This window comes from Muntiacus reevesi, chromosome 1 (assembly GCF_963930625.1).
Source record: "Muntiacus reevesi chromosome 1, mMunRee1.1, whole genome shotgun sequence".
Classification (NCBI taxonomy): Eukaryota; Metazoa; Chordata; class Mammalia; order Artiodactyla; family Cervidae; genus Muntiacus; species Muntiacus reevesi.
Genome location: NC_089249.1, coordinates 105728004 through 105752339, shown reverse-complemented (window position 1 = coordinate 105752339; position 24336 = coordinate 105728004). Strand labels below are relative to the sequence as shown.

Genomic DNA, 24336 nt, shown 5'->3' with positions numbered 1-24336 from the left:
TATCATGTACTGATGCATATATATATGGAATCTAGAAAGATGACACTGATGTATTTATTTTCAGTGCAGCAATGGAGAAACAGACATAGAAAACAGACCTAAGGACACACGGGAGGGGAGGAGGGAGAGGGTGAGATGTAAGTAGAGAGTAACATGGAAATTTATAATACCATATGTAAAATAGATAGCCAAAGGGAATATGCAGTATGACTCAGACAACTCAAACAGGTGGTCTGTGACGATCTAGAAGGGTGGGATGGGGAGGAGATGGAAGGGAGTTCTGAGAGGGAGGGAACATGGGTGTACCTATGACTAAATCTTGATGCATGACAGAAAACCACAAAATTCTGTAAAGCAAATATCCTTCAATTAAAAAACTAAAGTGGCAAAAAACAGTCCCATTTACAAAAAGAACAAAATACCTAGAAATAAAGTTAACCAAGGAGGTGAAAGAGCTATACTCTGAAAATTATAAGACATTGTTGAAAGAAATTGAAGAAGACACCAAAAAAAAAAAAAAAAGGAAAGATATTCTGTGCTCATGAATTGGAAGAATTAACATTGTCAAGTGCCCATGTTGCCTATAGCAATCTACTGATTCAATGGATTCCTTATCAAAATAAATCCCAAGGACATTTTTCACAGAAACAGAACCAAAAATTCTAAAACATATATGGAACCACAGAAGACCCTGAATAGCCAAAGCTCTCAAAGACAAAAAAGAGCAAAGCTGCAGGTATAACACCTCCTGACTTCAAACTGTATCACAAAATCATAGTAGTCAAAATAATATGATACTGACAGAAAAACAAATACATATATCAGTGGAACTAAATTGACAGTCTAGAAATAAACCCACCCTTATATGAACAATTAATTTACATTAAGAGCATACAATGGAGAAAGGACAGTGTCTTCAACATTATTAATTATTAGAAAAATGCAAATCAAAACCAAATGAGATAGTACCTCAAACCTACCAGAAAGACTATTTTCAAAAAGGCAAGAAATGACAAATGTTGGTGAGGACGTGGAGAAAGGAATCCTCGTGCACTGTTGGTGGGAACCTGAATTGGTCCAGCCAACATGGAAGACAGAATGGAGATGCCTCCTTAGATTAAGAACAGAAGTACCATATGATTCACCTATCCCATTTCTGGGATATATATGAATATGAAAAATGAATATGAAAGAATAAGTTTTCAAAGAATATGAAAACATTAATCAAAAAAGATATTTGCACCCCCATGTTCATTAAGGCAGTATTTATGATATCAAGATATGGAAACAACTTAAATGCCTATTATGGGATGAATGGATAAAGGTGGTGTTATATAGCTATATATATATAATCATAAAAAAGATGAAATCGTGCCATTTGTCACAACATGGATGGACCTTGAGGGTATTTTATCATGTGAAATAAATGGGGAAAAACAATTGCTATATGATTTCACTCATATGTAGAATATGAAAAATAATAAGCAAACAAAAACAAAATAAATGAATAAACCAAATGAAAACAAATAAGTAGATATAGAGAACAGTGTAGTGGTTACCAGAAAGTAACCACTAGTAAATGAGTAAAGGAATTCAACTATATGATGACTGATGGAAACTAAGTATTGGGTGGTGAGCATGTGTGTATATATATAGGCTTCCCTGATGGCTCAGATGGTAAAGTGTCTGTCTGCAATGCAGGAGACCCAGGTTCAATCCGATTCCTGGGTTGGGAAGATCCCCTGGAGAAGGAAACGGCAGTCCACTCCACTACTTTTGCCTGGAAAATCCCATGGACAGAGGAACCTGGTAGGCTACAGTCCATGGGGTTTCAAAGACACGACCGAGCAACTTCATTTTCACGTGTGTGTGTGTGTGTGTGTATACACATAAAATAAAAACTTACATAATGTTGTAGGTCAATGTTACTTCAATTAAAAAATACAGTACAGTCATGGATATATTAACAATCAGAGAAAGAAACTTTATCACGAATTTGGTACAGTTAATTTATTCTTTTTAGCTTTCAGAAATATTTCATAAAAGTAGATGGCACAGACTCTAATGTATAATCTTGTTGTGAGTGGGTGGTAATACATTGAGATATCTGACACCCAGTTGTTAGAAGATCAGAAAAATGCAAAATCTAACTGAAAGGCTAATTGTGTTTCACACGTGGCATCGCAGAAAAGAGGAGGCACACCATGGGGGAAGAACACACTTTCTGAAGGCTGAGAGTCATTCATTTTGCAGTATGTCCAAACAAATCTTACAGAGAAGAATAAATTTGTTCTACCGTCCTTACCTTCGTTCAGGAATTTAATAATTCATTCATCAAAAGATCTTTAAAAATACATGAAAGGAAAATAATTTATTGATATACTATTCTGACAATATTTCTCTGGTTTCAGTACAGGATGCAAAGACACTGGACATTGATTGATTCAGTGATTATCAGACTCTTCTCTCTTACCACTCAACTTTTCTTGACTCAACTGCTAGGTTGCACTTTCAAGAACTGTTATCAACTAGACATATGGCTCTCAGTCTTTTGAATCCAATTTGCTTGAAACAAACAAACAAAACGGTGTACAGAGGGTGAAGAGGTGGAGAAAGTCATCCACTAACTCCAGATGTTTATGGGTCACTGCCCTCGCCAGCATACAGGCTGCAGAGCTCCATCACTGCTATTTTTCAAGCCCATAATTCTTTGGGCTTATGGCCCCAATAAGTCTGATACAGAACTTTGATAACAATATAATATTGATTCTGAAATGACGTTTTTAAATACTGTATACTTGATCCTTGGAAGCCTGGTTGCCTCAACAAATTTGTTGGCTATAAACTATTCTTTTTTTTTTTTTTTTCCATTGTGAATCTTGAGTAAAATCAAAGGCTATGAGATCACAGTCTTTTTTCAGGAAAAAAATGTTAGGGTTAGGTAACCCTGTTTGATTTTATTAGTAACAATGGATAATAATTTTAATAATGGATAAAAATGTTAATGTGTCAATATATTTACACATATAAAAGTCTTTACTTGATGAGACCAAAGCAATTATTATTATTACTTTTAAATAAGCGGAAAAGTGAAATTCTGTGTACTATCTCACATAGCAATCAGTATGATTCACAGCAAAGTCTGTGTTCTTAGTGTTAGCCTCTCAGTCATGTCTGACTTTTGCAATCCCATGAACTATAGCCCTCCAGACTCCTCTGTCCATGGAATTCTCTAGGCAACAATACTGGAGTGAATAGTCATTCCTTTCTCCAGCAAATCTTCCCACCCCAGAGAAAGAACCCAGGTCTCCTGCATTGCAGGCAGATTCTTTATCATCTAAGCCACCAGAGAAGGCCCCTCCTTTAAAGTGCCTTCCCTATAGAGAACTCCAGGTCTTTGTTTTTGATAAGCACAAGTTACTTGGCATTTCCCTGAAGCCTTGGGTCTACAGTGGTGGGGAGCCTTGGCATTCTCTAGCTAAATGCCTTGGAAAAGGATGAGGGTGTCAGGCAGTGGGAGGAAGAGGCACTGCTGCTGGCCATAGCCAGGATCTTTCCCCTTTAGAAAGGGTTATGAATGGAAGGGAGGAGGAAATTTCATGTCAACCAATTTGGTGATCCAACCACTCCATCCTAAAGGAGATAAGTCCTGGGTGTTCATTGGAAGGACTGATGTTGAAGCTGAAACTCCAATACTTTGGCTACCTGATATGAAGAGCTGACTCATTTGAAAAGACCCTGATGCTGGGAAAGATTGAGGGCAGGAGGAGAAGGGGATGACAGAGGATGAGATGGTTGGATGGCATCACCGACTCAATGGACATGAGTTTGGGTGGACTCTGGGAGTTGGTGATGGACAAGGAGGCCTGGCGTGCTGTGGTTCATGGGGTCGCAAAGAGTCGGACATGACCGAGCAACTGAACTGAACTGAATTTGGTGATCTACCAGGTAGGACTGAGAACTAACTTACAATAGATGTGCTTGGATAGGCTTTTATGTTGTAGCTGTGTGAAGTGTCTTCACTTCCTAAAATATCTGCACAATTAGGAAATGTGTTAGCTGAACATTAAACTCAAATTATGTGAGTCTATGAAACATGGAAATTAGATTGTATTGGGTTGGAATATTTTCAGTAATTGAAAATATTCATTGGGGTTTTTCTTTAAGATCTTATGGAAAAGCCCAAATGAACATTTTGACCAACCCAATAGTTTCGTCTTGCTTTTAACCCAGCCCCCATCTTAGACCATGTTGTTTCCTTTCTAATACTCAGTTCAGCCTGTGTTTTTTCTTAATGAAAAAAATGCAGTTAGGAGGGAAATGGGGATAGGGAAGGTACAATTATCAATGCCACTCTAAACTACAAGGTTTCAGAGAAACTGTGCTGTTCTTCCAAGTTAGTCTTTTTCAAAGTCTCTTAATGTGAAAAATGACATTCTGAGCAAAAACCTCAATTCTAACTATTACGAAGAAGTTTGAAGCAGGCCTATTAGTACTGTTGTGCTTACTGACCTTTCAATGACAAGGAGTGCCAAGATACACTTTGTAAATCCAGCATACATGTACTAACCCATTTATTGAATGCCATTCAAGATTTCTACTCCAGCTTTGCCATGGTCCTTTGGTAAATGTTAAACCACTTTCCTATTGGAGAGGAAATGGCAACCCATTCCAGTATTCTTGCCTGGAGAATCCCAGGGACAGAAGAACCTGGTGGGCTGCCGTCTATGGAGTCACACAGAATCGGACCTGACTTAAGTGACTTAGCAGCAGCAGCAGATCACTTTCCTACTGGTGTTTGTTTTATTTAGTTAATATGAGTGTTCTATTCATGATACCAACAGGGGGTTTGTTATTCTAAGTTCTAAATGTGATTTCCTCACTTGATACTGTGATGCAAAAATGCATTTCATAGACTATTTGCAATCACAAAGTATTTCTTCAAATACCAAAGACACTTTAGCTCTAAGGAGCTTAAATACTGTTGTATCTTCAAAATCCTTTCATAAAAACATTAGAAGAAAAGAAGGGATTCACAAGTGTTTTTTCAGAGCTCTCCAAACCCCACAGCACTCTACACGAGACTATTCCCAGATTGTTTATGATTCCATTTACAACCAGTTCAACTTTTGATTGACTTTGTGAGTCAGTTCAGTGAAACAACCTGTCAGTTTCATATTATATAATGGTCTAACCAATTTAACTGAATTGCTAGGGAGTTTGAAGCAACCAAGCAATCAACCCAGGCAAAGCAGTTAAAGTAATTTTACCTATAGGTACAGTCTGAGTGTTTGATATGAAGTTCAGTAAGTTGGTATGCTTTATCTACACAAAAATTATGTTTTCTTTATTATAAAATATCCCTATTGTTTTAGCCTGTATATTCTTCTAAAGTTAAGTTTACATAGAAACATCCTGAATTTTATTTTTTATTTATTTATATTTTCCTTGGTCAACATAAATTTCCTTTAATAATTTCTCCATTTCCAGTAGGATTTCATCTTGAGGTTTAACATATCAAACAAGTATAAAGTTTTGCAGTTTTAGTAGATCTGACTTCCCAGTTATTTAAGATAGAAAATGGAAATGCAAAGTTTGCTTAAGAAATTTAATTTTTTTATGTAATGTCTGTCTTCCTCCTCTTCATCAATCATCTTCTGCTTGTCTATCATTTCTTAGTCGACAGGTAGATACCTGTCCTGTTCCAGATAAACATTTAGCTGATAGGGATTTCTGAAGAGATGCCTTTGATTTGCTCTTACGATATCTAAGGACTTCTAAACAAAGTAAATCTTCTGGTGGATCCAGAGAATTTTGGAAAACCTTCAGGTCTTTGTTAGTCTTTTGTATATTTTGGTAGACATCAGTGTAGACCTCTACAGCTTCACTGTGAAATGACATTTCAATAGTGATAGATTCTGAAAATATAGTCTTTATACCCTTTATTTTCTGCTTTTCAAAATTGTCAGTAGTTTCCTCCAGATGATGAGTTGTTCAGATAGCATCCACTGTAGCTTTTCGTAATTCAGTTTCTGCCTGTGAAATAACATATCAATCAGATGGGTTTCTCTGATGTGTTCTTTCTAACTGAGTTAACTGTTTAGCTTCTTGATTCCTTGCTGGTAATATTGCTTTGAGTCATCTTCTTTTATTTTTACAATGATTCCATAAGCTTTCAAAGGTTCAATGAATACTTTGACTTCAAATCTTTCAACTTCTGCCTGTCAATAATCCTGAAATCTGGCAAACTCACCAGCAAAGTTTTTCAGACCCTGCTTTAAAGTTGGGGTCTCTGTAGAGACATACACATTAATATCATTCACCAGGAGTTCTGCTTTGTGCCACAGTCTGGCAGTTTTCTGCATGTAAGCAGCAGAGATTTGGCACAGCTCCCCAGAATGCTTCTCCACATTTGTGACAGCATCTTGTAGTTGTCTGGTTTAAATGTCCTAGTTTCCCAAGCTGAATCTCAACATCTTGCCTCGCGCAGGACTGGAGACTCTGGGCTGTGGCCTAATGACTCGGGCTCTAAGGCACCCAGGCCCACCCTGAATTTTAAGAAAAAAATAAATGCAAACTAAGTAATTTCTAAATTTATCTTTGTGGTTGGTTTAGTCACTAAGTTGTGTCCCACTCTTGTGATCCCATGGATGATAGCCCACCCGGCTCCTCTGCCCATGGGACTTTCCAGGCCAGAATACTGGAGTGGGATGCCATTTCCTACTCCAATAGTCTATTGAAAAGGACCCTAATTTGACAGTAAAAACCAAAATTAATGCACAGTACTCTAACAGATATCACTACTCAAGAATAGTATGAAAAGTATTAATTTTAAAAAGATAAAGTATAAAATATTTACTGAAAACTACCCATTAAACAACAACAGTTCAGGTCAAAGCCATCTATTTTTTTCTTTTCTTTTTGTCTGAGTTATTTCACAGAGGAATAGTTGAGATTCCATGATTGTATGTGATCGTCTGAATGTTATGGTTGTTTATTCACTATTCAGAATGCTGAGGCTTATAGGTGTCACTCCGAGTAAGAATGAATATACTTAGGGATAGCCATTTTCAACTAAGATGTAATTTCTGGGAACAGAATTATCACTGAACCTGAAAAAAAATGGACAGCATATATGGAATAAGGGTTATCAAGGTATTATTATCAGGGAATGGAGAACAGTGATGCCCGAAAGGTGGGGAGAAATGTGGCATGCTCTATGAATTTCCCTATATTTCTATGTTGAGAGGGCTTCCAGGCCATAGAATATGGAGGCAGGGGATGGCCAACATCCTGAGTTGAAGAGACAAAGCCCGGAGTTTGGGGGGAAAGCTGCCTAGAGTTTACCTACCCAAAGGGCTGCAGGGGAGAGAGCTGCACAAAAGAGAACCGTGAGATCTGAGCCCATCTCTTTGTTTCTTTAGCAGAGTGGTGATGAGTGAACAGGGGTGAGGAAACTACCCAAGGCCATGAAAAGAATCACCTAAATGGGTTAAAGATGACAGTCCATGGCAGGGATATAGGGCTGGTTATAGCCTCTCTTCTCTCCAGTGAGAGACTGAAAAACCTCAGAATTCATAGGGTATCAGGTGGCGCTCACTGAAGAGTCTTCATCAATTATAGGATATTATTGATCTAAAACACTTCTCCAGCCTCACCTAACAAATCTTAAAAGAAAGAACAAACAGTACCCAAGTAAATTAATTGTGACCCAGAACAAAGCTCAAGAATATTTATGACAATACAAAAATATCCAGCATCTAGCAAAGTGAAGTTTACAATGTTGGAATTCAATAAAAAATAATTGAATGAAATAATAGAAAAATATGACTCATAATGAGAGGGAAAAAAATCAGTCAGTTAAAAGTCTGATGTTATAAATGTTATAATTAGCAAATAAAAACATTTAAATAGTTCTCAAAACCCTATTCTGTAAGTTCAAAAAGTATAGAAGTGGAAGATATAAAAAAGAAAAATTTCATTTATATAAATGTAAATTAAAATGTTTGATAAGAATAACACACTGGATGGGATTTGTGAAGAAGCAACATTCCAGATGTAAAAATTTGCAAGCATGAAGACTTGGGAATATGTCAATTTACAGAAATAAAGCAGAAACAGAAAAAAAAGAATTTTAAAAAATGAATAGAGAATCAGTAAGATATGGAACAATTTTATGTGGCTAATACACTTAATGAAGTGCTCAAAGAAGACAGGGACTAAAAATATATTTGAAGAAATAAAGACTGAAAAATTCCAAATTCAGTGAAGTCTATGATTCCCCAGATCAATAATATCAATGAATCCCAAGTACAAGAAACAAGAATAAAACAGTTTGTCTAATGACACATTTGTTAAAAACGAATGGTAAAGAGAAATTTTTTAACTCACACATATGATGAAGAATTTATATCCAGAATATATACAAACCTCTGAAGCTCAATAAAAAAGAGAATTAATTTTTTTTAAATGGACAGAAGGTTAGAATAGACCAAAACAGATACACTATTAAGGCAAGTAAGCAAATGAAGCAACACACAGCACAATTCATCATTAAATAAATGCAAATTAAAATTGCAATGAAGAACTACCGCATATCTATGAGGATGGCTAAATTTATAAAGACTGAACCTCCCAAGGGAACGCAGAGTAACTGGAACTCTTACATAATGCTGAGTGCTCAGTTGTGTCCAGCTCCTTGCACCCCATGGACTGTAGCCCACCAGACTCCCCTGTCCTTGGGATTTTCCAGGCAAGAATACTGGAGTGGGTTGCCATTTCCTTCTCCAAGGGATCTTCTGGACCAGGGATCAAACCCGCATCTCTTGTGTGTCCTACATTGGCAAGCGGATTCTTTACCACTAGCCCCATGTGGGAAGTCCCCATATAATGCTGAAGAGGATATAAAATAGTACAATTGCTTCAAGAGTTTGGCAGCTTCTTAAAAATTACACCCACCTCTACCACGTTATCTAGATAGTCCACTCCAAAATATTCATTAAAGGGCAATAAAAGTCTTTTCCACACAAAGACTTGTAGAGTACTGTTCAAAAAAGCTTTATGTTTAATTGCCAAAATCTCTAAACAAATCAAACAAGTGAACAGATAAACTTGTATTTTGTATGTTTGTCACATAATTTTACATATATATTATTTTTAATATATATTATTTTATATAATAAATATTTATTAAAATTAATATAATTTTATACATGTGTATAACATTAATATAATTATTCTATGCAAAAATTTATATAATGGAATTCTGCTCAGCAATAAAAATGAATGAACTGTTGGTATATTTTACAGCATGAATTAATCTCCAAATAATTATGCTGAGTGAATGAAGCAAGTAAAAATAGAGTATACTCAACATAATTCTATTTATATCAAATTCTAGGAAGTGCAAATGAATCCAGAGTGACAAATTAGTCTGTAATCTAAAGTGACAGATTACTTTGGGGACAGGGTATATGGGTGGAGCGAGGAGAGGTTGGAGAGAGTGTTTATAAAAACATAAGGAAATCTTTGGGAATTATGGACATGTTCATTACTTTGATCTAATGGTTTCATGGGTGTATACATACGTCCAAGCTCATCAAATTGTACACTTAAAATATGTGGTGTTTGTTGTATGCTAATATAACATCAATAAAGAAGTTAAAAAAATAAGTATACTTAGGAATACATAGCTTTTCTATCCCTCACTACCCCTGTTAACACTTTAACTTAGAATGTGCTGTGCTGGATGGTAAACTGTAAGTGCTAACAGTGGCAAAATAAAAGATACATGTTTTCCTTTGACATTTTTGTGTGGGTGCTCAGTCTTGTCCGACTTTTTGTGACCCCACGGACTGTAGCCTGCCAGACTCCTCTGCCCATGAAATGTTGCAGGCAAGAATACTGGAGTGGGTTGCCATTTCCTGCTCCAGGGGATCTTCCTGATCTAGGGATCGAACCCACGTCTCCTGCGTCTACTGCATTGGCAGACAGATACTTCACCCCTGAGCCATCTGCAAAGCTCTGACATTACTATTATCTTATTCGATGTTACAAATGATTGACTAAGTATCTTTCTATATACACATTTTAGAGGCTTCCCGGGTGACACTAGTGTAGCAATGCAGGAAATCTAAGAGACACAGGTTCAATCCCTGGATTGGGAAGATCCCCTGGAAAGGCCATGGCAACCCACTCCAGCATTCTTGCCTGGAGAATCTCATGGACAGAGGAGCCTGGCAGGCCACAGTCCATAGGGTCACACAGAGTTGGACGTGACTGAAGCCACTTATCACACACGCATACACATTTTAATCATCTTGGAAAATTCTTAAATGGAATGCTTCTATTGGAGCTGCTGTTTTGCCAATAACTAGTTATGTTACTGGCATAACATATCTGGCCTCTCCTGGTTTTAGCCTTGGAAGCCAAAGGAAGAAAAGCATCCTCTGTGATGACTCACCAATCAGATTTCATTATGCAGCTAACTCTTCAGCACTGCAATCATTTATTCCATGCTATTTGCCAGAGAAATTGTTCTTTGGGAAGTTTAAAACTTTTTGTGGAAACATTTTTATCATTAAAAAAACAATTCATATTTCTTATAGAAAATTTTACAAGATGACCCTCCTCCAAATTTTAAGTATACTATATAGTTATAACTGCTATTAATATTTGGCATAATTTACCTGTATATTTTATGAAAAATCATGTTTATATGTTATGAGAATGCTCTATAAAGTTATATAACTGGCTTTTTTCACTTGATATGAAATGACATTTTTTATACTAAACATTTTCATGGCTGTCATAAATTCAGTCATTTAGATATACCATGATTTTTCACCCATCTCCTGTGTTTAGACTTATATGTAGTTTTAAATGGTTTACTATTATAGATAACATTGCATTGTTCACATTTTGCATAAAACAGTTTTCTTGGGGAAATTTCTCTGAATTCTCTTCTTAAGCACATCCATAATCTAAAAACTCCTCTTTCTGGTTCAAGAATTCATTTTTATCTACTGAACATTTACCATGCAAGGTACTATATGGTAGAGGATAAGGACCTGAATGCAGTCAAGTCCTACAGAAGCTAAAGGAAGAAGAGATGACCATAGGAGTTTCAAAGTAATAAGTTTAAATTTGAATTTGAAATCTCTTAAACAGTATTTTAAAAATAGCAAATATGGTATTGGAAGAAGAATAGTGGAGTGTGCTGTATATCTATTCTTCTGCAGGAGTTCTATGCACTCTGTTTGGGTATTTCCTAGTAGTCCCACTAGCATCAATGTAACTTGAATCACAGGCTCATATGCTAAATAAAAATTACTTCTTGGTATGGCTGGGGTTTTGGTTTTATAGTTGCTCTTGCGATCCCATGGACCATAGCCTGCCCAGCTCCTCTGACCATGGGGTTTCCCAGGCAAGAATACTGGAGTGGGTTGTCATTTCCTTCTCCAGAGTATCTTCCTGACCCAGGGATCGAACCCTCATCTCCTGCGTTGGCAGGTGGCTCTTTACTTCTGCACCACTAAGGAAGCCCGACTTAATGTCTACTTTGCTGATTTTAATTTTCATAGAAATACCAAGATGACAGTTTTTGAGCTCCTTAATGTTAGTATGCAAAAAAAAATCCACATAAACTTCAAAAATTAGAGAATTTCATAAAATTAAAATGATGTATTTTTATTTTTTCAATGTGTATAGAAATTTACTTCCACAGAATTCAGATTTTATTATAAACACATTTTATTGGAAAGTATGCTGTTGGAAATATTTGCAAAATCATTAGTGGTGTTGAGTAGGCAAGAATGAGCCGTATAGTAAAGGATAAAAAAGAGAGAGAAAAAGAGCAGTCAGAGGCAAATTAAAATCCTGGCTGAATAAGCACAGTATTGGTAATAATGTTATATTGATATCAATGAAAAGACAAATATTAAAATGTACATTGAGGGTTATTTGGTTCACTATTGTGAAACATTTGAAAATGCTTAAAAATGGATCATTCACTCTGAAATGCTCAGAGAATTTGGATAACAATGGATTTGTGAATAATGTCTGGTTATTTAGAGAAGGGAACAATGGATCTGGGCTTCCCAGGTGGTGCTAGTGGTAGAGAATCCACCTGCCAATTCAGGAGACATAAAAGACTAGGTTCAATCTCTGGAACGGGAAGATCCCCTGGAGATGGGCGTCGCAATCCACTCCAGTATTGTATCAAGAATTTGCCTGGAAATCCCATAGACAGAGGAGCCTGGCGGGCTGCAGTCCATAGGGTCTCAGAGAGTTGGACAGGAGTGAAGCGACTTAGCACACACACTCATAATGGAGCTAAGGAAAAATACTGGAACTTGTTCTATTCTGGACTGTGGTGAAGGCCTGGGATTATCTGGATGGAGGGACATATGGTCATTTAGTCTTTAGGATTCAGAATTCAGCAGGAAACTGCTAAGGGGTCGTTACTACCATTAGTCTCCTAAAAGCAGCTATGAATAAGCTAGAAAATGATTCATAAATAGAGTCACTGGATCTAGTCCATCCCCTACCAGCCCTAACAGACATTCTCAATCAATTGTGGATTTTTCCCCATTAAACCTAACAGGAGTTCGGAATCCTTCTTAATGTAACACCATGCATGTGTTCACTACCCACAGATGGGCTTTAAAGATACTTAATATGGCTTCCAAATCTGAGATATATTGTTTCAGTTTTCTCATTACCTGCTTATTTGATAGAACTCTTGTGAAGGATACATCAAATAGTTAATGTTAAAGTACGTTGTTAATAAAATGCTATAAACTGTTAATGCAGAGATGACAGCTAGGATGATTATTTGTTTATGATTATAAAAATGTGGCTAATGCACAAACAAGCTAAATTCCTTTACCTACAGCCTAGAAGCCCTTTCTGTAGGCAGACTTTTTGTTAGAGTCACATTAACTCTATTGCATGTGTGTTTGCCATTATACGGTGTGCTTCCCAAGGGCGGGGTAGAGTATGTCTTTCATCTTTGTATTTCTGGGACTTGGTATAACATTAAAAATATAGAATATGCTCAATGCTTGTGGAGCTAAAATTAGAGTATAAAGCTGGATAATTCGAACTCGCCATTCACTTTTATTACAATCTCAGATGAGGCCGGCAACTCACAGTTTTACCTTCCATCTACATTAGGCATTTTCCAGCCACTGTGAGCTTGGATTTTATATAGTTTGGTCTGGATGTCTTCATCCAATTCTGTTGTGATATTTATAAGCCAACACATATGATATTCTTCTAAATTATGTAATAATGTGCTTGCATTTTGCTGGAGATGGTTCCCAAAAGATAAGTATTAATCCAACCATAAATATGTTTACTTTCTGAGATTCAAGGACCTAAAATAGTGATAGAATCTTTGACTGTGTCTCTGTTAAGCCTTGCTACCAACTGTCAACTGATTTTGAGATTCCAAAAAAAATCTTTTCGTGTATGTCCTCTTGAGCATCGTGTACTTTATTTCCTAAGAATTTAGGATTCAACTCACTCTACTCTGAAAGTGGTGCATTTTAGTTTATAGAAATATTGAGACAGCAACGCCCTAGCAAATTTGTTTTGGAAGAAGAGATCACTATTTCAAGCTCATATTCCTACTGCCTTGGGAGAAATTTGTAATCTGGATCCCACAGCTGTTGCTGGGTGAACCTGTAGGGTCATTTTCCTCTGGCTAAGCCAGTAGGGGGTTCCCACCTCCTGTCTCTCCAGCAAGATGCTCTCTGCATTTTTTTATTACTTGTTGTAACCTTAACAACTGTGTTTAGAAATGCATGACTTAAAAAAAAAAAATTCTCTTTATAAATTATGTATGCTGTATTGACTTAAAATCATGCTCATTCACAGGTTCTGCATTTGAGAGAAAATAAAGAGGATTTGGACAGGGCTAGATTCTTAATGTATTTTTCAAGAGAGGGAGCTAAAAGGGAAAGTTAATTTTTTGACTATCCTAAGAGATGGTTTGTGGATTGATGCCTTAAAATCGTGTGTGTGTGTGTGTGTGTGTATGTGTGTGTGTGTGTGTGCGTGTGTACGGGCACAAGAGACATGTCCCTGAGTATTAGTATGAGATCGATCTATTTTACCTGCCTCTCCCTCAGAGCACTGAGCTACTTCAAAACTTGACTCTAAATACCAAGGCTGTGAGACCCTGTGATAGTATAAGGCTATGAGCTGGAGGAAAGCAGAGATGCCACATTTTAAGAGAGAATTTTCCAAGCGTAGACAAACAAAGAGGGGCTGGTGGTTGGTGCTGAATTTTCTGCAACACTATGCACCTCAGAGCAAAACAGTGTTTTGCAGATAATAAATTCTAGCAAATATCAGTCTTTTATAGTCTATAATCTTTGAGGAATGTTTTGGTCTGTTTAATAATTATACTTTTGGGAGAAATGAACTTGAAAGCATATTAGCCATATGTGGTTTGCATAAGATAAATATACCAGCCTCTGAGAACACTTACTGTTTTTGTTTTCATAAAACCTGCTTTAGGAAGAAAAAAAAAAAAGACATATTTTCAAGGTTTGCCCCTGATTTTGATGTTCTCATTTTTAGAGTTTCTCTCTTCAGCCTGAGAGGAGGCCTTGAGGTCTTTGATCCCCAAAGTTGATTTCTCATTTTAAAAATGCATATGACATCATCCATCTGTGTGAATAATGGCAGAAGAATGAACTCACTGTTAAGAATCATTTGTGATTTGGAAAGGTTGGTTTCTGTAGCTTTTAAGTGCATAAAACTGAGTTGAGGTGCATAATGAGTTTTTTTTTTTTTTTCATTCGACAGCAAGATGTTTCCTTCACTGAGCTTTGAACGGGTCTTATGAAGAGGATTTTCAAGTGGTGCCTGCATTTTGACTTTACAAGGCCGTCATTACTGACCTTACAAGAGCTTCTCTACTACCAACTTTGCTGGTGATATAATTCAGCACTAAATTGGCTCCGAGAATTTTTAACCAACGAATTTGGATAGCACATTTTCTGACATCTTATCCAGGGGAATCTTAGCTGTTCCCTTGCAGAAATAAGTTTGGAGCAGGGCTGCAATGCAACCTTAATTACAGTGCAGATGAACCAGCTACAAATGGACATTCTGCTACTGCATGTTCTGTCCCAGAGAAGGATGCAATCAGTTCAAGCTGTTTTTGACTGATGTTTCAGATCATGGTCTTGTAAACAGGTCTGAAAATAGCTGCTTTTTAAAGACTGAAAATTCCTGTAATTAGGGTATGCCTTAAAAATTAACCCAAAAAAAAAAAAAAAGGTTGGAGGATGGAGGAGCTTTCAGTTTTGAATTGCTAGCTGGATGGCTGCAGCACTGTTCTTAAAAGAGGAGGAAGCAGGTCATTAGAAGGGATGTGTCTAAAAGCTGTGTGTCAGAAAAGAAAGGAAAATGGAGTTTCCTTGCTGCTGGAGAACTGTATAATTAACTGGGATAACAAGCACTGATATTTATTGTAGTGGGATGCAAGGAAGAAGCTGAAAACAAAACTACTGGTGTCTCTGCTCCACATCTGCCAAAGTAATTTGGGGGTAATTTTATCATTTTAATCTGCGTGATGTTCTTCCCCAGTTGCTAAAGTACCCTGGTGCATACCAGATGTCAGACATTTAATGATGCCTCTGAGGCTCAGGATGGATTGGATTGCAGGTGTTTAATGCTTGCCAGGCCTTTAGATAAACCCAGAAATGGGTGTTTCCTGGTTAGCACCGATTCACAGTACTTCGATCCTTTGGTAAATGTTAATGGCCATTTTGGCCACTAGGAGGGGCTAGAGGCTACTCCAACCACTTTGCTTTGTATCACCCAAGAGGTGCAGATGTAAAAGGCTTCATTCAGGTGCACGAGAACTAAGGAGTTGGTACTATTAAAGATGGAATTAAAACTCCCAGCCTATAGAGATATGGCTTGAAATACAGTAAAGTGACTAAGAGTGCACAGTTCCCAGAGGCTAGGATTTAAGTCCTGACAAAACACTAACAAAGCTCTGAGTCTTGATTTCTTCAACTTTAGTGTAAGGATAATATTAGTATCTATCTCTTAGATTCGTTGTGAGAAAAAAATTAAAATTATCCAAATAAAGAATTTAGCTTAGTGTCTGGTACATCCTAAATGCTGCTCCATAAATGTTATTTAATTTTGATATTATTATCTGATTGTGGAGCTTGGCTTCCAGCTAAGGTGAATGATGACTTAGGTTACCTATGCTATATAGTTCCCTTTCTAGAAGTAGTTTACCTGGATATTTGAAACACTAAGTCTGGGGTCGTACAGACTTGGATTAGAGTCCTGGTTTAGACATTCAATAAGTCTATGACCTTGGGAAGTTTATTTAACTTTGTTAAACCTCAGTTTAATGATTTTTTTTGTGCTTTATTGAGATACAACTGACACATAAAACCAGGTAAATTTAGGGTACAACATGACAATTTGATACAAATATATTGTGACATGATTACTGTAATAGGTTTAGTTAACCATTCCATCAACGTACATAATTACTTTTTTCCTCTCTAGTGAGAACACCTAAGATTTACTCTCTTAGCAACATTCAAGCATATAATACAAAATTGTTCACTATAGTCACCATGCTGTACCTTAGGTCCCCAAAGCTTATTCATCTCATACCTGAAAGTTTGTACCTTATATACATGAATGTTTCTACCTTTTGACCAATATCTTCTCCATTTCCTCCACTTGCCAGCCTCTGGCAAGCACCATTCAACATCTCACTGGTCATAGGAGATTTTTTTTTTTTAACTGGACAAGTGAGTCTTCTCATTTCTACTGAACTCACATTCCTCCTACTTACAGCTTTGATTCTGATGGTAAATTTATCTCAGTCAATTTGAGATGATAGACTTTGGCTTCAAAGGATATGGTCTTTATTCTCTTAGTCTTAGATGGTTCATTATTTTAGGTAAATATTCCTGGATTTTTAATTTGGCTGCCCTGGGTTTTAGTTGGGCTTCCCAGGTGGCTCAGTGGGTAAAGAATCTGCTTGCACTGCAGGAAGCATAAGAGACACAGGTTTGATCCCTGGGGTGGGGAAGATCCCCTGGAGGAGGGCATGGCAATCCCTCCCAGTGTTCTTACCTGGAGAGTTTAGCTCTCCAGAGTTTTAGTTGCCCCACGGGGGGTATTCAGTCTTCATTGTAGTATGTGAATCTCCTTAGTTGTGGCTTGTGGGATCTATCTCCCTGACCAGGGATCAAACCTGGGCCCCCTGCACTGGGAGCATGGAGTCTTAGCCACTGGACCGCCAGGGAAGTCCAAAAATATTCCTGGATTTGAAAAGCAGCTCGATGTGATGTTTTGAGAAAGAATCTCTGTTAGCATGAGTTTCCTCATCCTTAAAATGGGAATTAAAAATATCGAATTTTCGACATTGCATTTAAAATGTGCTTACGAAAATAAAGCACAGTGCCTGGCACAGGACCGTAAGTCAGTGAACAAGCCAGACTCCTGCAAGAGATGAGAGAGTGCTGGAGCAGAGGGAGCCATACAGTCCAACTGCAGCTTGGCTCCATGATCTAGAACTTACCTCGTCAGAGGATAGCATCTGGACATTCACTTATATAGAATCCTTTCTCTTCCTCCTTTTGGCATGGACCTTTTCTTTCTTTGTCCATTCTTATTTCTCCCTTTCCATGGTGTTAGACCCAATTCAAATCAACCAGATATTAAGTATGCAAGCATAATGTGGTTCCTCTTGTATTGTTCACTGATGCTTTTTTTTTTTTTTTTTTTTTTTACTGTGATGGGGGAAGAGTCAACAGTGGCTAAATGCATTGCAGAGATTCTGGGCAAAGTCCAGCATGAGGATTCTGTCAGACTAGGAAGGTAACCTGTGGACCCAAGGACTGACGGTCAGGGTCAAGCAGAAAGGTGTATAGTATGTGCTTACTCGCTCACTCATGCCCGACTCTTTGCTACCCCATGGAATGTAGCCCCCTGTCCAAGGGATTCTCCAGACAAGTATACTGGAGTGGGTTGCCATTTCTTCCTCCAGGAGATCATCCTGACCCAGGGATTGAACCCAAGTCTCCAGCATTGCAGGCAGATTCTTTACCATCGAAACCACTAGGGAAGCCATAGAAAGATGTATAAGAAACTCTAAAACAACTCTAGAACACATTCAAGATGTAGTGCCATTTTATTCAGGTTTCTGCACAGGACTCCTTTTTGTAGCTGGCGTCTTTCATAGCTTGACTTCTGCCAAATCACACCTTGGAGCAAAAATTAAGACAAAACAAAACTTTCCTTGCCACCACTGATGGATGTCTCTTGAAAAATTTTTTCAACGGGTGACAAGCACTCTGAGAACAATCAGTTGACAGATGCCTGAAGTCAACAGTTAGAGCTGAAAAGGAAAAATGCATGTTATAGTGCTGCCTAGTGGGAATTAAAAAATTTCCTACTAAACTTGAAACCCTTTAACATACTTGCAATGGTATTGTCTCAATTAGAAAAGCATGGGAGAAACTAAATGTGAGAAAGAACTGCTGAGAAGATGAAAATATTTTTGCTGACATAAAGGACAGGAAAGAACCCTACAACTTTCAGTGATATTTTGATCAGGATTTTGTAACCTGTCCTTATAAGTTACTTTTATGTTGGTGTGTGTAAATTATGAGTGAGGAAAAACTGCAGAAAAAAAGAGGATTCCATATTATGTTAGAAGATTACATTACCTTGAGTGCATCTGATTACACTATCTTAAACACAATTGAAAAAGTATAAAAAGGCACTTTTCTCTTTCTTCAATAAGTAATTACTGGACAGATATTTTTGAAATGTTGGCTCAGATGTACATGAAATTATAAGCTGGTCTAACATCCATGGTCAAGGTATGGCACTGGCATAACAAAATATTCTGTTAGATATTAGCCTAGTTAGATAAATGGCCTTTGCTTTTAATTTTAAGTTTGATATGAAATAAATTATTTAACATGTCCACTAACACAGATGCTACCGTCAATCCTGGGAAAAGGGGAAGGAGAAACTAAGTGAAAAAGGTAGCAGCACTGTACTCCACAAAATCTGTTTTGCTTGCATCACATTCCAGGAATATTGATTCATCCTTTTTCAATATACCCTCTATTTGGTGGAAACCCTTGTGACTGTTTTTGAGGGATGTGATCAAAGACAGGAATTTTATTTCATTTATTTGGCTTAAGGAGTCAAACAAATATGTTCTGAGGACCTAGACTGCATGTTTCTATAGATTCATGGAATGAATGGAATGGAGGATTCATTTCTGTCAGGCAGTAAAGAATTGCTTCTTTGAGGAGGTGACATTTGAGCTAAGAAGTTAAGGATTAAAAAGACCAAATATGAAAATCTAGAGCAGAGAAAATGGCTGGTACCAAGTCTTGCAGGCAGGAGTGGACCTGATATCTGGGTGCACTGGAAAAGAAGTTTCCCTTAAGAATTCTGAACCACAGACCTGAGTTCAGTGCATGAAAGTCTCTTGCATGACTCCCCAAATACTAAGCAAAGAATTGTTTTATGGTGGTCATGGTTGGCATTGCCCCAGGTACCTAACAGATGTAAACATGAATTTTCTCTGCACAGAAAGCTCTCACAGTGAAGCTTCCCTAAACACGCAGCAAAAAGTCAAGTCATAATAAGCGGGAGACAGCAGAACCTATAGTCTACAAAATTAAAGGCTCAAAAAATGGCAGATGCTAGAATGATCAAGACAGAATTGTAAATGAGCATGTTAAATATGTTGGGAAAAAATGAAAGAATAGAGTCTCTCTTTAACTAAAAGACTTATATTGAACATATTTTATGTGCCAGGCAGTGTCCTGAGTGCAGATCTTAAACCTGCTAACATCTTAGATATCAAATCTCCAACATCTGTTGGATCATAGAAAAAGCAAGGGGGTTCCAGAAAAACATCTGCTTCATTGACTATGCTAAAGCTTTTGACTGTATGGATCACAACAAATTGTGGAAAATTCTTCAAGAGATGGGAACACCAGACCGACTTACCTGCCTCCTGGGAAACCTGTATGCAGGTCAAGAAGCAACAGTTAGAACAGGACATGGAAAAATGGACTGGTTCCAAATTGGGAAAGGAGTCCATCAAGGCTGTATGCTGTCACCCTGCTTATTTAACTTCTATGTGGAGTACATTATGTGAAATGCTGGGCTGGATTAAGCACAAGCTGGAATCAAGATGGCCGGGAGAAATATCAATAATGTCAGATATGCAGATGACACCAACCTCAAGGCAGAAAGCAAAAGAGCCTCTTGATGAAGGTAAAGAGAAGAGTGAAAAGGCTAGCTTGAAACTCAACATTTAAAAATGAAGATCATGGCATCCTGTCTCATCACTTCATGGCAAATAGATGGGGAAACAATGGAAACAGTGACAGATTTTAATTTTCTTGGGCTTAAAAATCACTGCAGATGGTGACTGAAGCCATGAAATTAAAAGATGCTTACTCCTTGGAAGAAAAGCTCTGACAAACCTAGACAACATATTAAAAAGTAGAGACATTACTTTGCCAACAAAGGTCCATCTAGTCAAAGCTATGGATTTTCTAATAGTCACGTACAGATGTCAGAGTTGGACCATAAAGAAGGCTGAACACTGAAGAATTGATGCTTTGGAGTGGTGGTGTTGGAGAAGACTCTTCAGAGCCCCTTGGACTGCAAGGAGATCCAACCAGTCAACCCTAAAGGAAATCAACCCTGAACATTCATTGAAAGGACTGATGATGAAGCTGAAACTCCAGTACTTGGGACACCTGATGGGAAGAGCCAACTCATTGGAAAAGACCCTTGTGCTGGGAAGGATTCAGGGCAGGAGGAGAAGGGGGTGACAGATGAGATGGTTGGATGGCATCATTGACTCTATGGCCATTAATTTGAGCAAACTCCTGGAGATAGTGAAGAACAGAAAACCTGGCATGCTTCAGTCCACGGGGTCACAAAGAGTTGGGCAAGACTGAAGGGCTGAACAAGAACAACATCTTTTATGGTGTCCATTCAAGTTAACTAATTATCCCAGCTTTTCATCTCCGGCTGTGAAACACCTTTGTATGTGCTCCTTCTCCTTGATTCTCTTCTGAGTTCCATTCAAGGTAAGTTTGCTTGTTTTTCAAAATGTATGTCATCTACCTTTGGTTCTATGTTGTAGAGTGCATTATGGGCTACTTCAAGAGCACACCTCTTTTCTACTCTGCTTGTGATCTAAAATGAAAGTGCTCTGTCCTTGAGCCTGACACAATGGGCAGATTTGAAAAATAATGATTGATTCAATGGTACATTTCATTAAAATGCACATAGAACTGGCAAATGAGATTTATAAAAGAATTTGAATTATCTGGACCATTGGAATGAAGAGTGAAGGGCTCTAACATACACACACAAAATGATAAAAGGAAAAGGGAGAGAGAGAAAGAAAGAGCATTGTTATTGACATTTGAATTTGAATTTCATGGTTACTAAAATAACCATATAGATGATTTATACTCAGTCTATTCTAGAAATAACAAAAAATGTAGGCACGAACTGATGGTATTGATTACAATTAAAAAAATGTTTTCAACATAATTGAGAGATGTTGATTCAGTATAAGAATCTTAAATCTTTATTAAGAAATACTATGGCCTCATCTTCTCTGGTGGTCATGTGTCATTTACTTGCTCAGTCGTGTCTGACTCTTGCGACCCCATGGACTGCAGCCTGCTAGGCTCCTCCGTCCATGGGATTTTCCAGGCAAGAGTACTGGAGTGGGTTGCCATTTCCTTCTCCAGGGGATCTTCCCAACCCAGGAATCAAACCCAGGTCTCCTGCATTGCAGGTAGATTCTTTACCTACTGAGCTATGAGGGAAGCCCCTCATCTTCTCTAGAGACACTTAAAAAAGAAATTATGGGATTCTTATATTCTTTAAACTTTCTTTGTTGGCTAAGTGAAGCTTTGTTTAACAAGAGAGAGAAATATATGAATGACCCTTTAAATGAGGTTTCAGTATTCTGGTTTTGTGATATTATTTCACTTAGGCCCTTTCTTGGGTTCTCCAGCAATGAACTGGATTAAACTAAAGAGTATGTTTGTGTGCATCTGTGTGTTTGCATTTGTATATTGTCACATACTTTTTTTTTTTTAAAGAAAGAGTATCATTTAAAGCATATGAACTTCCTTCTTTTTGATAGGATCAGCTAATCATATAGGAACAATCATATAGGAGCAATACTAAAAATCCACCATTTTTGTTTTAAGAAAAAGGTGACAGTGAGCATGAAACTGCCATAATAATAGTAATAATGAAAATGTTTAATAACATTTTCAGTCATGCTTTAATCTTTTACCAAGCATTATTTCCTTTGAGTCTCATAACTGTATGTTTAGTGGATAGTTTTATCTCTAATTAGGTATTGTTTGATAGGAAGAGACCTGATGTACTCAAGCTAAATTAAGTAAAGGAAGATTTGTTATGAAGAGAAAGGAGTTCTAACAAAACCAAAGGATAGGTGATTTGGGAGGTCTCCCAATGTACTGAATCATAGCAGGAAAGCCCTTGGTAACCCAAGCACTTCTCCCCTGCCCTCTGGGTCTGCAAGTGTTTCCTAGTTTTCAGTGTCTGCCTGTCTGTCTCCCAACTTCCTCTTCCTTCCTTGCAGAGAGGTCATTATGTCTGCCTCCAGTTTTCATCTTTAACCCTGGGTCTCACGTGTTTTTCCTACTTCTGGCAGATCCAGCTAATGACCAGAATCTCTGTATTCCAATTTGAAATTTCTGGAGGAAAGTGGGATGGGAGTAGGGAGCAGAGAAGCTGAAATGTCCTGTATGGGCAAGGTGAAGCAGTCATTATCTAGGGGTAACTCATCGTGGGTGGGGGCAGCTTAGAGGAGATAGGGTAGGCTAGACACCCAACCTCCATTGTGTCAAAATACATTCCCTTTACAGGTGAGGAAACAAGGCTCTATATTCTTCACTACCCAGAGTCCAGCTGAGATCTCAAAGCCCTTAGCATGGTAATTCAAGGCGAAAGCAACAACAATCATTAAAATACATGTGGCAAAGTCCGTCAATGTGCTGATGACAACTTTGATCTTTTCTGAAATATTAAATTCTTTGGAAGAGTTTTTATTTTTTGGCACGTATCTGTTTTCTTGTTCTCTAAACACATAAACAAACAAGACCTTTACCACTCAGAAGAAAATTCCGTGTCAAACTGAAAGCTGAAAAATGAAGGAGCTGACATTTAAAAAAAATTAATTTATTGTAATTGGAGGCTAATTACTTTATAATATTGTGGTGGTTCCCTTGTAGCTCAGTCAGTAAAGAATCTGCCTGCAATGCAGGAGATCTGGGTTCAATTCCTGGGTTGGGAAGATCCCCTGGAGAAGGAAATGAAAACCCATTCCAGTATTCTTGCCTAGAGAATCCCCATGGACAGAGAAGCCTAGCAGACTACAGTCCATGGGGTCGCAAGAGTCGGACATGACTTAGCGACTAAACCACTGCATTGTGGTGGTTTTTGCCATACATTGATTTGAATCAGCCATGGGTGAACGTGTGTCCCCCCCCCCCCTTCCTGAACCCCGCCTCCAACCTCCCTCCTCATCCCACCCCTCTGGGTTGTCCCAGTGCACTGGCTTTGAGTGTCCTGTTTCATGCATTGAACGCGGACTGGTCATCTATTTCACATATGGTAATATACATGTTTCAATGCTATTCTCTCAAATTTGCAGTTCCCTGATTATAGGCTTGGTCTCCTTTTGTGAGTTAGGAGACATTCTTTCCTAGTGGTATGTGATAATCTGGGGCTTTCTGCTCTCTTATATGGTACCCAGAAGCTGTATTTAATGAGAAAATATGGTGTGATTTATAATCCATTCCAAGATATTCAAACACAGATTTGGTTTTTGTTTCATTTGAAAGTTGTAGAGTCATTATTGTTGCTTAAGTAACAGAAAGCAGGTTCTTTCAAATAAACTGCAGTTTGACGTATTCAATGGTGAATATATGTCTTACCTTTGTTTGATGACCCTAGCATTTCTGGCAGGCCTCTGTCTCACTAACTCATAAATTTTCAACAGTGAGGCTCTTAGGATTATGTGGACAAGGAGTATGAGATGCTGGCTTTTCCCTTACTTTCCTAATATGCTCATTAACATCATTAAGCAAACAATTCTAGGCCACACTAAGAGCGGTGCTTATTATCTTTATTAAATCCCAGCTTCCACTTCAGTGTCTCCCACATAGTAGGTGTTTATTCTTTATTAAATACTATTGTTTCACCTTAAGATTTCACCTGAAAAGAGACATTCAGTTGGAAAGT

At 37.8% G+C, this 24336-nt stretch overlaps 1 protein-coding gene and 1 pseudogene across 2 annotated transcripts in view; one reads left to right on the top strand and one right to left on the bottom strand.

The window, feature by feature from the left end:
• The window catches only part of SNX7 (sorting nexin 7), a 171296-nt gene that overhangs the window by 130944 nt on the left and 16016 nt on the right, over nucleotides 1-24336 (top strand). The gene's annotated exons all lie outside the window — the stretch shown is intronic.
• LOC136149551 (CBY1-interacting BAR domain-containing protein 1 pseudogene) lies at nucleotides 5565-6476 on the bottom strand (annotated as a pseudogene).